This window comes from Pongo pygmaeus, chromosome 20 (assembly GCF_028885625.2).
Source record: "Pongo pygmaeus isolate AG05252 chromosome 20, NHGRI_mPonPyg2-v2.0_pri, whole genome shotgun sequence".
NCBI lineage: Eukaryota > Metazoa > Chordata > Mammalia > Primates > Hominidae > Pongo > Pongo pygmaeus.
Genome location: NC_072393.2, coordinates 9,713,247 through 9,725,578, shown reverse-complemented (window position 1 = coordinate 9,725,578; position 12,332 = coordinate 9,713,247). Strand labels below are relative to the sequence as shown.

The following is a 12,332-nucleotide window of genomic DNA, read 5'->3' as shown; positions in this document are numbered from 1 at the left end:
TACTGATTTCCTTTTTTTTTTTCTTAACGTTTATTTTAGGTTTGAGAGTACATGTGAAGGTTTGTTACATAGGTAAAGAAACCCAGGTATTAAGCCCCGTATCCAGTGGTTATCTTTTCTGCTCCTTTCCCTCCTCCCACCCTCCACCCTCAAGTAGACTCCAGTGTCTATTGTTTCCTTCTTTGTATTCATAAGTTCTTATCTTTTAGCTCCCACTTTTTATAAGTGAGAGCCTGTGGTATTTGGTTTTCTTTTTTTTTTTAATGATTAATAGACGATTTATTTAAGCAAGAATATTTATAGTCATCATTGCCAGACTTAATATGAGATGTTAAATGTTCTATCCAATTTTGCTTCTGGATAAGTTTTTCTTTCCTATCTGTGTCAGTTTTGAAAACATAATACCAGAAGAAGAGGGGCCTAATTCTACATAGTGCTCCCAAGAGTGAGTTTTTAGGAGTGAGTCTGAAATTAGGATAGAAACATTTGCTGGTCTTGCATAGGTCCAAAGAATCAAGGCAGGATCTTCGACGAGCGGTGGTTAGGGTCATTGTACTGGAGCAGGTACTCCTGCCGAAGCTGGGCTCTTATGGCCAACTGCTTAGCTTGTGCCCTCCCGGTTTCCAGAGACATGTCATAGTTAGCCGGGTCAAGCATCGAGGGCAGAGTGGTCAGGCATGATGGAGTATACTTTGGGAACGACATCTTGGTGACCTAGCACACAACTGCCAGTATTTAGTTTTCTGTACCTGCCTTAGTTTGCTAAGTATAATAGCCTCCAGCTCCATCTATGTTTTCGCCAAAGACATGATCTTCTTCTTTTTCATGGCTACATAGTATTCAATGGTGTATGTGTACCACATTTTCTTTATCCGTTCTGTCATTGAAGGGCATTTATGTTGATTCCATGTCTTCGCTCTTGTGAATAGCGCTGCATTGAACATTTGTGTGTGTGTGTGCATCTTTATGGTAGAATGATCTATTTATTTATTCATTTTTTGACAGTCTCACTCCATCTCCCAGGCTGGAGTGCAGTGGCGTGATCTTGGCTCACTGCAACCTCCACCTCCCGGGTTCAAGTGATTCTCCTGCCTCAGCCTCCCAAGTAGCTAGGATTACAGGTGTTCGCCACCATGCCTAGCTAATTTTTGTATTTTTAGTAGAGACGGGGATTTCACCATGCTGGCCAGGCTGGTCTTGAACTCCTGACCTCGTGGTCTGTCCACCTTGGCCTCCCAAAGTGCTGGGATTACAGGCATGAGCCACCGCGCCTGGCCAGAGCACTTTATTTTAAAGATAGCCTTTTCCTTTTGAATAAGAAAGTAATATGTGAGATCCTTTTGTGGGTTGAATTTTCACACTCTCGTGTGAGATGTGCCTCCCTCATACCTTTTTACCATGTTATCAGCACTAAAGAAAGTAACATGTGGGTTGATGTTTTGACACCTGGAATATATATATCATATATATCATGTATCTATATAAGAATATATCTATCACATAGATATGTAGAGAGAGAGAGATATCTCTATAACTCTGTATTCTCATATATATATATATTTGTGTTTTTTTTGTTTTTGTTTTTGTTTTTTTTTCTGAGATTCATTTTGTTGCCCAGGGTGGAGTGCAGTGTCATGATCCTAGCTCACTGCAGCCTTGAACTACTGGGCTCAAGTGATCCTCCCACCTCAACCTCAGAAAATGTTGGGATTACAGGCATGAGCCACCATCCCTTGCAGGACACCCAGAATATCTTGTTCCTCAGCAACGTTTCTACTAATTATTTTAGCATCCATGAGTAACCTGCAGTAAATGAACTTCTTTATATGTAGTTAACATTTTTATAAGTGTATTACCAGGTTAAACCTTTAACATTGGACTTTAGGTCAGAGGACAGATGTACATTTAATTTTGCTGGATATTATAAATTCCCATCCATAGGTCTTGTACCATTTGGCAGTTTCTGAATGGATGTATTGTAAAGTTGTGTAAAAATTATTCTGGAAAGAAATAAGGAACAGACTTTAGTTTTTTTTTTTTTTTTTTTTCTGTTTGTTTTACTGTTGCTACATCTGAAGATAGATTTTAGTTTTAACTGAAAGCCACTTGTTTTCAAAAAGAAAGTCAGTGTCTTGTTCAGTTTCATCCTGAATAAGAATACTCAAATATATTTTCAGAAGTATAGTGTTCTTACTTTCTTTCTTTTCTTTCTTTTTGTCCTCCCCTTCCCCTTTTTGAGACAGATTCTTGCTCTGTTGCCCAGGCTGGAGTGCAGTGGTGCCATCTCAATACACTGCACCCTCTGCCCCCTGGGTTCAAGCGATTCTCATGCCTCAGCCTCCCAAGTAGATGGGATTACAGGCATGCACCACCACTCCTGGCTAATTTTTGTATTTTTTTGTAGAGATGTGGTTTCATCATGTTGGCCAGGCTGGTCTTGAACCCCTGGCCTCAAGTGATCTGCCCACCTTGGCCTCCCAAAGTGCTGGGATTGCAGCCGTGAGCTACTACTGTGGCTGGCCAGAAGTGTAGTGTTTTGGTTTATATTTTATGTGTAAGACATTTTATGTGAGTGTTGTTTAATTCTTGTGTTGTATATTCTTTCTTTTTTAAAAATAAATATCCTGTTTATTCAGTGTATCACTCCAGCCTATGGCAGTAATTTTGAATCCAGTTCTATCAGTCATCAAATTCTATAGTCCATTTACAAATTTGATAAGCATGCTGTGTCTTATCTAATTGCCTTAGCTGAAACTTACAGCACAATTTTTTTTTTTTTTCTTTTTTTGGCGATAGAGTCTTGCTCTGTTGCTCTGGCTAGAGTGTGGTGGTGCGATCTCGGCTCACTGCAACCTCTGCCTAGAGAAGAATGTATTTCCACATTCATTCAATAGGCAAAATTAATTTTCTTGCAGCTATGGGACTTGTTACTGGCTGTTGCTGGAGGCTGTGCTCAGCTCCTAGAATCTACCTGTAGATTTTTTGTTTATTTGTTTGTTTGTTTTTGAGACGGAGTTTCACTCTTATTGCTCAGTCTGGAGTGCAATGGCGTGACCTTGGCTCACCACAACCTCCACCTCCTGGGTTCAAGTGATTCTTTTGCCTCAGCCTACCGAGTAGCTGGGATTACAGGCATTCGCCACCATGCCTGGCTAATTTTTTGTTTTGTTTTGTTTTGAGATGTAGTTTTGCTCTTGTCACCCAGGCTGGAGTGCAGTGGCGTGATCTTGGCTCACTGCAACCTCTGCCTCCCAGGTTCAAGCAATTCTCCTGCCTCAGCTTCCTGTGTAGCTGGGATTACAGGCACCTGCCACCATGCCTGGATAATTTTTTGTAGTTTTAGTATAGACAGGGTTTCGCCATGTTGGGTAGGCTGGCCTCGAACTCCTTACCTTAGGTGATCCACCCACGTTGGCCTCCCAAAGTGCTGGGATTACAGGGGTGAGCCACTGCACCTGGCCTCCCTCCCATCTTTTAATGCAGCATGATAAAGCTTAACATGTTCCATTAAAAGATAAATGCTTAAGGAATGCAGCCCTTTGTTCCATAGCAGCTAATGATCATGAATTTGGAGCTGAGATGGATAAATTGGTAACTGGCATGTTCACCGTTTTGCCTAGTCAGCATCCACAAGTGCCCATCTATACACACTTTGATTCTCTTATAATGATTAAGTCTGCATTTCCACTTAACAAGATTGAAGGGAGAATTTCTCACCCCTAAGTGAGAATGTGCACAGCCCCTCATCACAGGCCATCTTAATTTCTTTTTTTTTTGAGATGGAGTCTCACTGTTTCGCCCAGGCTGGAGTGCAGTGGTGCGATCTCAGTTCTCTGCAACCTCTGGCTCCCACGTTCAAATGATTCTCCTGCCTCAGCTTCCAAGTAGCTGGGATTACAGGTGCGTGCCACCACGCCTAGCTAATTTTTGTATTTTTAGTAGAGACAGTGTTTCATCATGTCGGCCAGGCTGGTCTCGAACTCCTGACCTCAGGTGATGTGCCCGCCTCAGCCTTCCAAAGTGCTGGGATTACAGGTGTGAGCCACCACGCCCGAAGCCATGTTAATTGCTACTGAAATTTAGTCATATTCTTGAATATTCTGTTGCCTGAAGACTAAATTAAAAATTTAACCTCTAGTAACTTATATACAAAATAGAAATAGAAAAGAGATAGAAGTGAATGATTGGTTTATGTAAATACATGCTTAGAAACTAACATGTATACATAACAATCAAAGAGAAAACCTGGGGCTGGGTGTGGTGGCTAACACCTGTAATCCCAGCACTTTGGGAGTCCGAGGCGGGTGGATCACTTGAGGTCAGGAGTTTGAGACCAGCCTGGCCAACATGGTGAACCCCTGTCTCTACTGAAAATACAAAAATTAGTTGGGCGTGGTGGGCACCTGTGAGACCCTGTCCCGCTCACCCCAAAAGAAAAGAAAAAAGAAACTAATGCCTTTATATATTCAGTTTTCGTTTTTGCTTTTAGCAGATTAGGCACCTAACAGTAGCGTTAGCTGCATTAGCTTTGGTAAATGGAAGTCCATACTGTTGAGCCATAGTAGCCTTTATCCTTGTTTTTATGGCCATCTTATTCAAGGGCCTATGGAGCAAACACTGGGGTGGCAGGGGAAAGCAATTGACTTCTATATAGAGTGTCATTTTGTCCATCTGATTATTAAAAGTCTCATTTCTAGTGGATTGCCTTTGCTGGCCATTTACATGGGACACAAATATCTTCACAGCCCATGTCCTTTAAGAGAGATCTATCCATATATGTTTTTCTAGACTTACCAGTCTTGTTCCATATACATCCTTGACCATTCAGTGAAACCATTAGCAACTGCTCATGAATCATTGTTTACGTGTCCTTCTGCCCATGTCCTCCAGACCCAGAGGATAGTCAAATATACTGCGAGAAGTTCTGCCACTGGGATGCTATTCTTATCTGAAAGATATTACAGTCTTTCGGTGTCGTCGTTCAGCTGAGCTATTGTGTCTGTGCTCCCACTTTTGGGTCGTGCTAGCATATTGTGCAGACACATCTGTAAACAGGACTTGTCTCAGATAGGCCTAAGAAATAGCTCAGGAAGCCACAGGCATGGATTGAGGGAAATGAGACAGTGCGAATGGAGCTTGTGTTGAGTCTTTGCCATTTGCTCATGCAGTTTGCTTGTACTCACTGGAACTTCTAGAGCTCAATGTCTCCTGTGCCATTTCCATTTGATAACAGATTGCTGCTGCATTTTCCCCGAACTTGGAGTTTTGTGGGTCAGACAACCTCAAGTTCATGGTAGGAAGCTCAGGACACTTGGTCACTTGCTGTGCCATGTACAACTTCTGTGTTGAACCCAGTGGTAACTGTTTACTCAAAAGGAGACTAGTTTCCTGCAGAAGAGGGAATATATTTATTCTGAACTACTGCTATGATTTTCCTACTGGTGCTTGCTAGAGGCTTCCAGCAACATATTATTTACTATGGATACTTTGAGTATCATTGTATCTGGTGGATTATATCGACCAAGTGCTTAAAAATCTTGTACTGCAGCCTGAGCTTGGTGCACTGCAATCACTTGGTGTTCACTCACTTGTAAGCATTATAACCAACTCTGTAGACGGGTTAAAGCACATTGAAATGTGGTATATGCTGTCTAAAGATTTTTTTTTTTTTTTTTTTGAGACGGAGTCTCGCTCTGTCGCCCAGGCTGGAGTGCACTGGCGCAATCTCGGCTTACTGCAACCTCTGCCTCCTGGGTCCAAGCGATTCTCCTGTCTCAGCCTCCTGAGTAGCTGGGACTACAGATGCGTGCCACCACACCCAGCTAATTTTTTGTATTTTTAGTAGAGATGGGGTTTCACCATGTTAGCCAGGATAGGCTCAATCTCCTGACCTTGTGATCTGCCAGCCTCAGCCTCTCAAAATGCTGGGATTACAGGTGTGAGCCACCATGCCTGGCCAAGAATCTTATAGGTCTGCCAAGTGTTGCACCTAATTTTGGGGAGCACTAACTAGGAATGACACCTTGGAGGGGTATCTTGATACGGTCTAGACAACTGAACCCCCAAATCTTTGTTGATTGGATGGGCATGGTGGCTCAGGCCCATACCTCTAACACTTTGGGAGGCCGAGGCAGGCAGATTGCTTGAGGCCAGGAGCTCGAGACCAGCCTGGCCAACATAGTGAGATCCCATCTCTACCAAAAAAGATTAAAAGAAAAAAAATTACCTGACGTAGTAATGTGCACCTGTCGTCCCAAATGCTTGGGAGGCTGAGGTAGGAGGATCACTTGAGTGTAGAAGGTGGAGGTTGTGGTGAGCCATGATCACACCACTGCACTCCAGCCTGGGCAACAGAGCAAGACCCTGTCTCAAAATAACAAAACAAAACCAACTTCGTTGATTTAGCTGGCTCTTGAATCTCCCATCCTCTACTTTGTAGCCTGTAAAAGGTATCCAAACTATTTACTGTTTCCTGTTCATGGGATATCATGTACAGAATATTTTCAATGTGATGGAGTGTTGCAATATTTTATGTAATAATAGCAAAACCTCTGAAGACTCTATTTTGGTGGAAAACAGGAGAATTGATATAAATTATGATAGTCCCCCGTAATTCTCCAAAGTCCATGTGACTTCTGCACAATCCTGAGTGGCGTGTTACCTAGGTCTGGTGATTGGGTGAGAGACTTTGAATCTCCCCTGTGGTGACTCTTATCAGGTTTTTGGCCATTAGACTTGAGACTTCTTGTTACATAGATCAAGCAATATTCCAAGACTTACATTGGCAAACTACAGCTTATGGGACACACCTAATCTTCAACCTGTTTTTGTAAATTATAATTGGAACAGAACAACCATGTTCATTTGTTTACATATTTTCTGAGGCTTCTTTCATACTACAAGGGCAGAGTTGAGTATTTGTAACAGACTGTGTGGCCCACAAAGTATAACATTTACTATATGTCCCATTACAACAAGATTTATTAATCCCTGTTGTAGTAGAGTGCTTATCTGTTTCATCCTAGGGACAAAATGTGATCAGTTGGCTAACACCAATAATCTCTGCAGGCCAAAGCATTCCAGTTACTGGTACATTCAGTGTGCCCTTGACATTCGATGTAGCCTCATTGTCTTTGATAGTTAAGTGCTACCCACTTGGTTTTTGGCACTCAAGGTTCTCATCATCCCCATTGAAACAGGGAACTCATCTCAATGATTGTATCTCCTGTAGTCTTAACAAATGTTTAAAGGAGAATAAACAGAACTTTTCAAGAATGGAAGTACTCCCTTCAGTTATCTATTTCTGAATGCCTTTGTGAAGAGGGTGTCTTCTGGGCCCTTAATGTAGGTTGAAGAAGGGAAGCTGTGCAGATCACATGTGATAAATCCAGTGCAACCTTCCTATGTGTCTAGGAGTCCCTCCTTTACATTAGCCAGGGAAGCTCTTACATATTAACTCTGTTAACTAGGTCATGAGTACAAGTTTCAATCATCCAATCAGTTTAGCTATTAGAATCATGCCATGGTCCATTAGCTAATATATAAAATTCAAAATGTCTAGTAAGTACCTGTATTAGGCTGTTCTCACATTGCTATAAAGAAATACATGAGACTGGCCGGGTGCAGTGGCTCACGCCTGTAATCCCAGCACCTTGGGAGGCCGAGGTGGGCAGATCACGAGGTCAGGAGATCGAGACCATCCTTGCTAACAGTGAAACCCTGTCTCTACTGAAAATACAAAACAATTAGCCAGGCGTGGTGGCAGGTGCCTGTAGTCCCAGCTACTCAGAAGGCTGAGGCAGGAGAATGGTGTGAACCCGGGAGGCGGAGCTTGCGGTGAGCCAAGATCACGCCACTGCGCTCCAGCCTGGGCGACATGTCTCAAAAAAAAAAAATACATGAAACTGGGTAATTTATAAAGAAGTTCCCAGCCTCCCAACTGTCTGGGAAGTGAAGAGTGCCTCTGCCTGGCTGCCACCCTGTCTGACAAGTGATGAGCACCTCTGCCCGGCAGCCCCACTGTCTGGAAAGTGAGGAGCATCTCTGCTTGGCTGCCCACTGTCTGGGAAGTGAGGAGCGCCTCTGCTCAGCCGCCACCCTGTCTGGGAAGTGAGGAACACCTCTGCCTGGCTGCCGCCCTGTCTGGGAAGTGAATAGCGCCTCTGCCTGGCCACCACCCTGTCTGGGAAGTGAGGAGCGACTCTGTCTGGCCACTGCACTGTCTAGGAAATGAGGAGTGCCTCTAACCAGCCGCCGCACTGTCTGGGAAGTGAGGAGCGCCTCTGCCTGGCTGCCCGGCTCTCTGAGAAGCCAGGAGCGCCTCTGCCTGGCCGCCCCACTGTCTGGGAAGTGAGGAGCGCCTCTGTCGAGCCACTGTGCAACCCTCCAAGTGTGAAGCGACAGCCTTGTGTGTGATCTTTCTGCCCTCCCCAAGTTTGCATTTTCAACATTAAAGTTTATTGTTTAATTAAAAGTTTTAAATTGGAGAATTAAAAAAAAGTTTAATTGGCTCACAGTTCTGCAGGCTGTACAGGAAGCATAGTGACTTCTGCATCTGGGGAGGCCTCTGGAAGCTTCCAGTCATGCCAGAACGTGAAGCAGGAGTAGGTACATCTTATATGGCAGGAGCCAGGAGCAAGGGAGAATGAGGGGGAGGTGCTGTACACTTTTAAATGACCAGTTCATCAGGACAGTATCAAAGGAGATGGTGCTAAACCATTCATGAGAAATCTGCCCCCATGATCCAATCATCTTGCACCAGACCTCACCTCCAACGCTGGGGACTACAGTTTGACATGAGATTTGGTGGGGACACAGATCCAAACCATATCAGTGCTCCATATCAATGAATTTGGGCCTATCTAATGTTACATTTTAACCTTCTTGATCTAATATCCTTAGAATCCATCCCATACATGTTCCCTGGGTTTATTGTGATACGTTATCAGAGTTGGAATTTTTTTGTTGTGTGAGCTTTTTTCTCTTGCATTGTGTTGTATATCTTTGCCCCTGGATTTTGGACTAGTTAGGACTCTAGTGATAAAAATAAGTGATAATGGTATGGGTCTTGAGGAGAATATATATTACCTTCCAAGGTATCTGGACCAAATGAGATTGTCACAAAAATTTCAAGCAGAAGGCTTTCTCCTCAGAAACCAAAGGGTAAGCTGTATCCCTGGTAAGGGAGGCTCAAAGTGTCTTAGGTTGTGTTAGTCTCTTTATTGTTGCTATGACATAATACCTGAGTAATTTATAAAGAAAAGAGGTTTCTTTGGCTCAGGATTCTGGTGGCTGGAAAGTCCAAGAGCATGGCCCCAGCATCTGCTCTACTTCTGATGAGGCTCACATGCTGCAGCAAAACATGGTAGAGAGGCAGAAGAGGAAGCAGGCTTGTGCAAAAGGGACCAAACACAAACAGCAGCCTTGCTTTATAACAATTAGCTCCTATGGGAACTAATTCAGTCCTGTGTGAGCTAAAATTCACTTCTGCCTGACAGCATTAATCTATTTATGTGAGATTACCCCCATGACCCAAACATCTCATTAGGCCCCTCCTTCCAGTGCTGTGATATTGAGGACCAAGCCTCAACAGTTGTTGTGATGGGGACAGACCACATCCAAATCATAGCGGGGTTTAAGATCATGTCTTTCATCTGGATCCAACCAGATGTCTTCATTCCAGGCTCCATATTGTCATTCTTCCCTGAATACATTGTACATTTTTAAAAATTCATATTTTCTTGATGCCTCAGCATTCTAACAAACAGGCTGTGAGCTCCCTGCTCAAGTGACAAGGATGTACAAGGATGATAAGGTACTTATGCTGCAAGTTCTTCTGTTGGCCCTTCCCTGACCATGACCTAGTAACATTCAAATGCACCAATGAAATCTAATGCCTTTTGCTTTAGTACTATACCCCAAGCCCCAGTAAAGGCAGTTGCCCTCAAGGAAGGCTTCTCTCTCAGCTCCCTACATGCTTGTCAGAGCCTCCTGCTTTGGTCCTCCTCCAGCATGGACCCCTGCATGGCATGGCATGCCTCCCTCTCTAGGATCTATGAGTGTAATAAATCTCATATTATGAGCCTCTCCAATTGTAATTGCAAGAGTGTGTTGGGGGGATCCTGAAACATCCCACAAAAGTGACTTAGTGCCCCATTTACAACACAGTTGGCAAAAAGGGTGAAGATCACTTTGAACTGGGGTGGAAAGTCTCTTGTAAGTGCCCTTTGACCTTTCTTGGCTTGCTGATTGGCTGTATAAGTAAAATTCTTATTCCTTTAGAAATGCTTGTTCCTCGGTGCTGAGAAGAACTAGCACTCAGACAAAGAATTTTCTCAGCAAGGCAATTTTACTTTCTGCAGAAAGGGTGCTCCTCGCAGATGGAACAATGGCGAGAGGACACATGAACAAAGGAGGGAAGCAATTTTTATCCCTTATGGAGGTTGTCCCCGCTACTGTGTCCTGTCTTCATTGGCTGGAGCTGGACCACACAATCTAAGCTAAACCTGACTGGCTAATAACTTAAAACTTTCCTAAATAGGTAAAGGCAAGGGAAAACAAAGGAAAAGAGGAAGTTGCTTATGAAAAGACTTAGAGAAGTAATAACATTTCCAACTAAGGAAGGGGCATAAACTGTGAGCTGGGACATGGCTGAGCATGTCTAGAATAAATGTCTTGGTTAAAGTACAAGGACATAGAATGTACTCATTGCCTTATATCTAACAACTACATAGGATAGGGCTTAACAAAGAGTTATTAGCACAAAGCAAGGAGGCTTGAAGGAAGTTAGTCTTTAAAAGAAACTATTATTTCTTTTTTTTTCTTTTCTTCTTTTTTATTTTTTTGAGACAGAGTCTCACTCTTGTTACCCAGGCTAGAGTGCAGTGACATGATCTCGGCTCACTGCACCCTCTGCCTCCTGGGTTCAAGTGATTCTCCTGCCTTGGTCTCCCAAGTATCTGGGATTACAGGCACCTGCCACCACGCTTGGCTCATTTTTGTTTATTTACTAGAGACAGGGTTTTGCCATGTTGGCCAGGCTGGTTTCAAACTCCTAACCTCAGGTGATCCACCTGCCTCAGCCTCCGAAAGTGCTGGGATTACAGGCGTGAGCCACCGCACCCAGCCTAAAAGAAAATATTATTTCTAACCCTTATGATTTATTCTTTAACAAGAAGGGAAACTTTGAAGAGGAACTTTTTTACTTTCCACCCTGTACCATTTGGGAAGGCTGCCTGTCTTGTTGGAGTTTATGTGTATTGCTGTGTCATGCTTTGTGTTGTCCCTTCCAAGTGTTGGCCAAGAGTCTTTGTCATAAAGTTTGGACCCTGTGCTAGTCCCAGTAATGCACCCAAGGATACTGCTTACCAGCCATGATCCCAGGAAGAGGGGTAATTATCCTGTTCTTCTCCAGGATCTGGAGTCATTTGTTCATGTGAATTGGGCATTTCTTAACGCACATACAAGTGACTGTGATTTGAAGAAGGGACCCTGGCAATAGAATTGGGCTCCTCTTTTGTATATTTGCACCAACTACACCTTGCTAGGTGCCTTCTATTTGGCAATGCTATTCTGGTTTGGTGCTGATGCTCCCTGCCCCTGCCAGCTCCCTGGGTTATGGCAGATGCCTTTCATGGAGAATGGTAGCTCAATGTTTTTTAAAAAAATGAATGGAAGGAGTACTTGATCCCTCTCCCCCTAAGATACTTGAGCATGTTTCTCAACTTATTTGAGGTTACAAATCTTTTGGGGCTGGGCATGGTGGCTCATGCCTGTAATCCCAGTACTTTGGGAGATAGAGGCAGGAGGATCACTTGAGGCCAGGAGTTCAAGACCAGTGTGGCCAAACCCTGTCTCTACTGAAAATACAAAATTAGCTGGGTGTGGTAGTGCATGCCTGTCATCCCAGCTACTAGGGAGGCTGAGGCATGAGAATCACTTGAACCCAGGAGGTGGAGGTTGCAGTGAGCTGAGATCACACCATTGCACTCCAGCCTGGGTGACACAGCGAGACTCTGTCTCAAAAAAAAAAAAATCTTTTGGTTAATGTTCTTCAGCACTTTTTTTTTTTTTTTTTTTTTTGAGATGTAGTCTTGCTCTGTCATCCAGGCTGGAGTGCAGTGGTGTGATCTCATCCTTTTTCTGCATCTGTTGACAAGATCATATGATTCTTATACTTAATTCTGTTAATGTGGTTCTAATCACATTGATTTGCATATGTTGAACCATCCATGCATTCCAGGGATAAATCCTACTTGATCATCATGAATGATAATTTTAATGTACTGTTGAATTCAGCTTGCTAGTATTTTGTTGAGGATTTTTGCATCTGC

At 43.4% G+C, this 12,332-nt stretch overlaps 1 protein-coding gene and 1 pseudogene across 1 annotated transcript in view; one reads left to right on the top strand and one right to left on the bottom strand.

Moving 5' to 3' along the window:
- ZNF560 (zinc finger protein 560) overlaps window positions 1-12,332 on the top strand; it is a 53,063-nt gene that overhangs the window by 3,426 nt on the left and 37,305 nt on the right. The gene's annotated exons all lie outside the window — the stretch shown is intronic.
- LOC129019311 (NADH dehydrogenase [ubiquinone] 1 beta subcomplex subunit 4-like) lies at window positions 319-705 on the bottom strand (annotated as a pseudogene).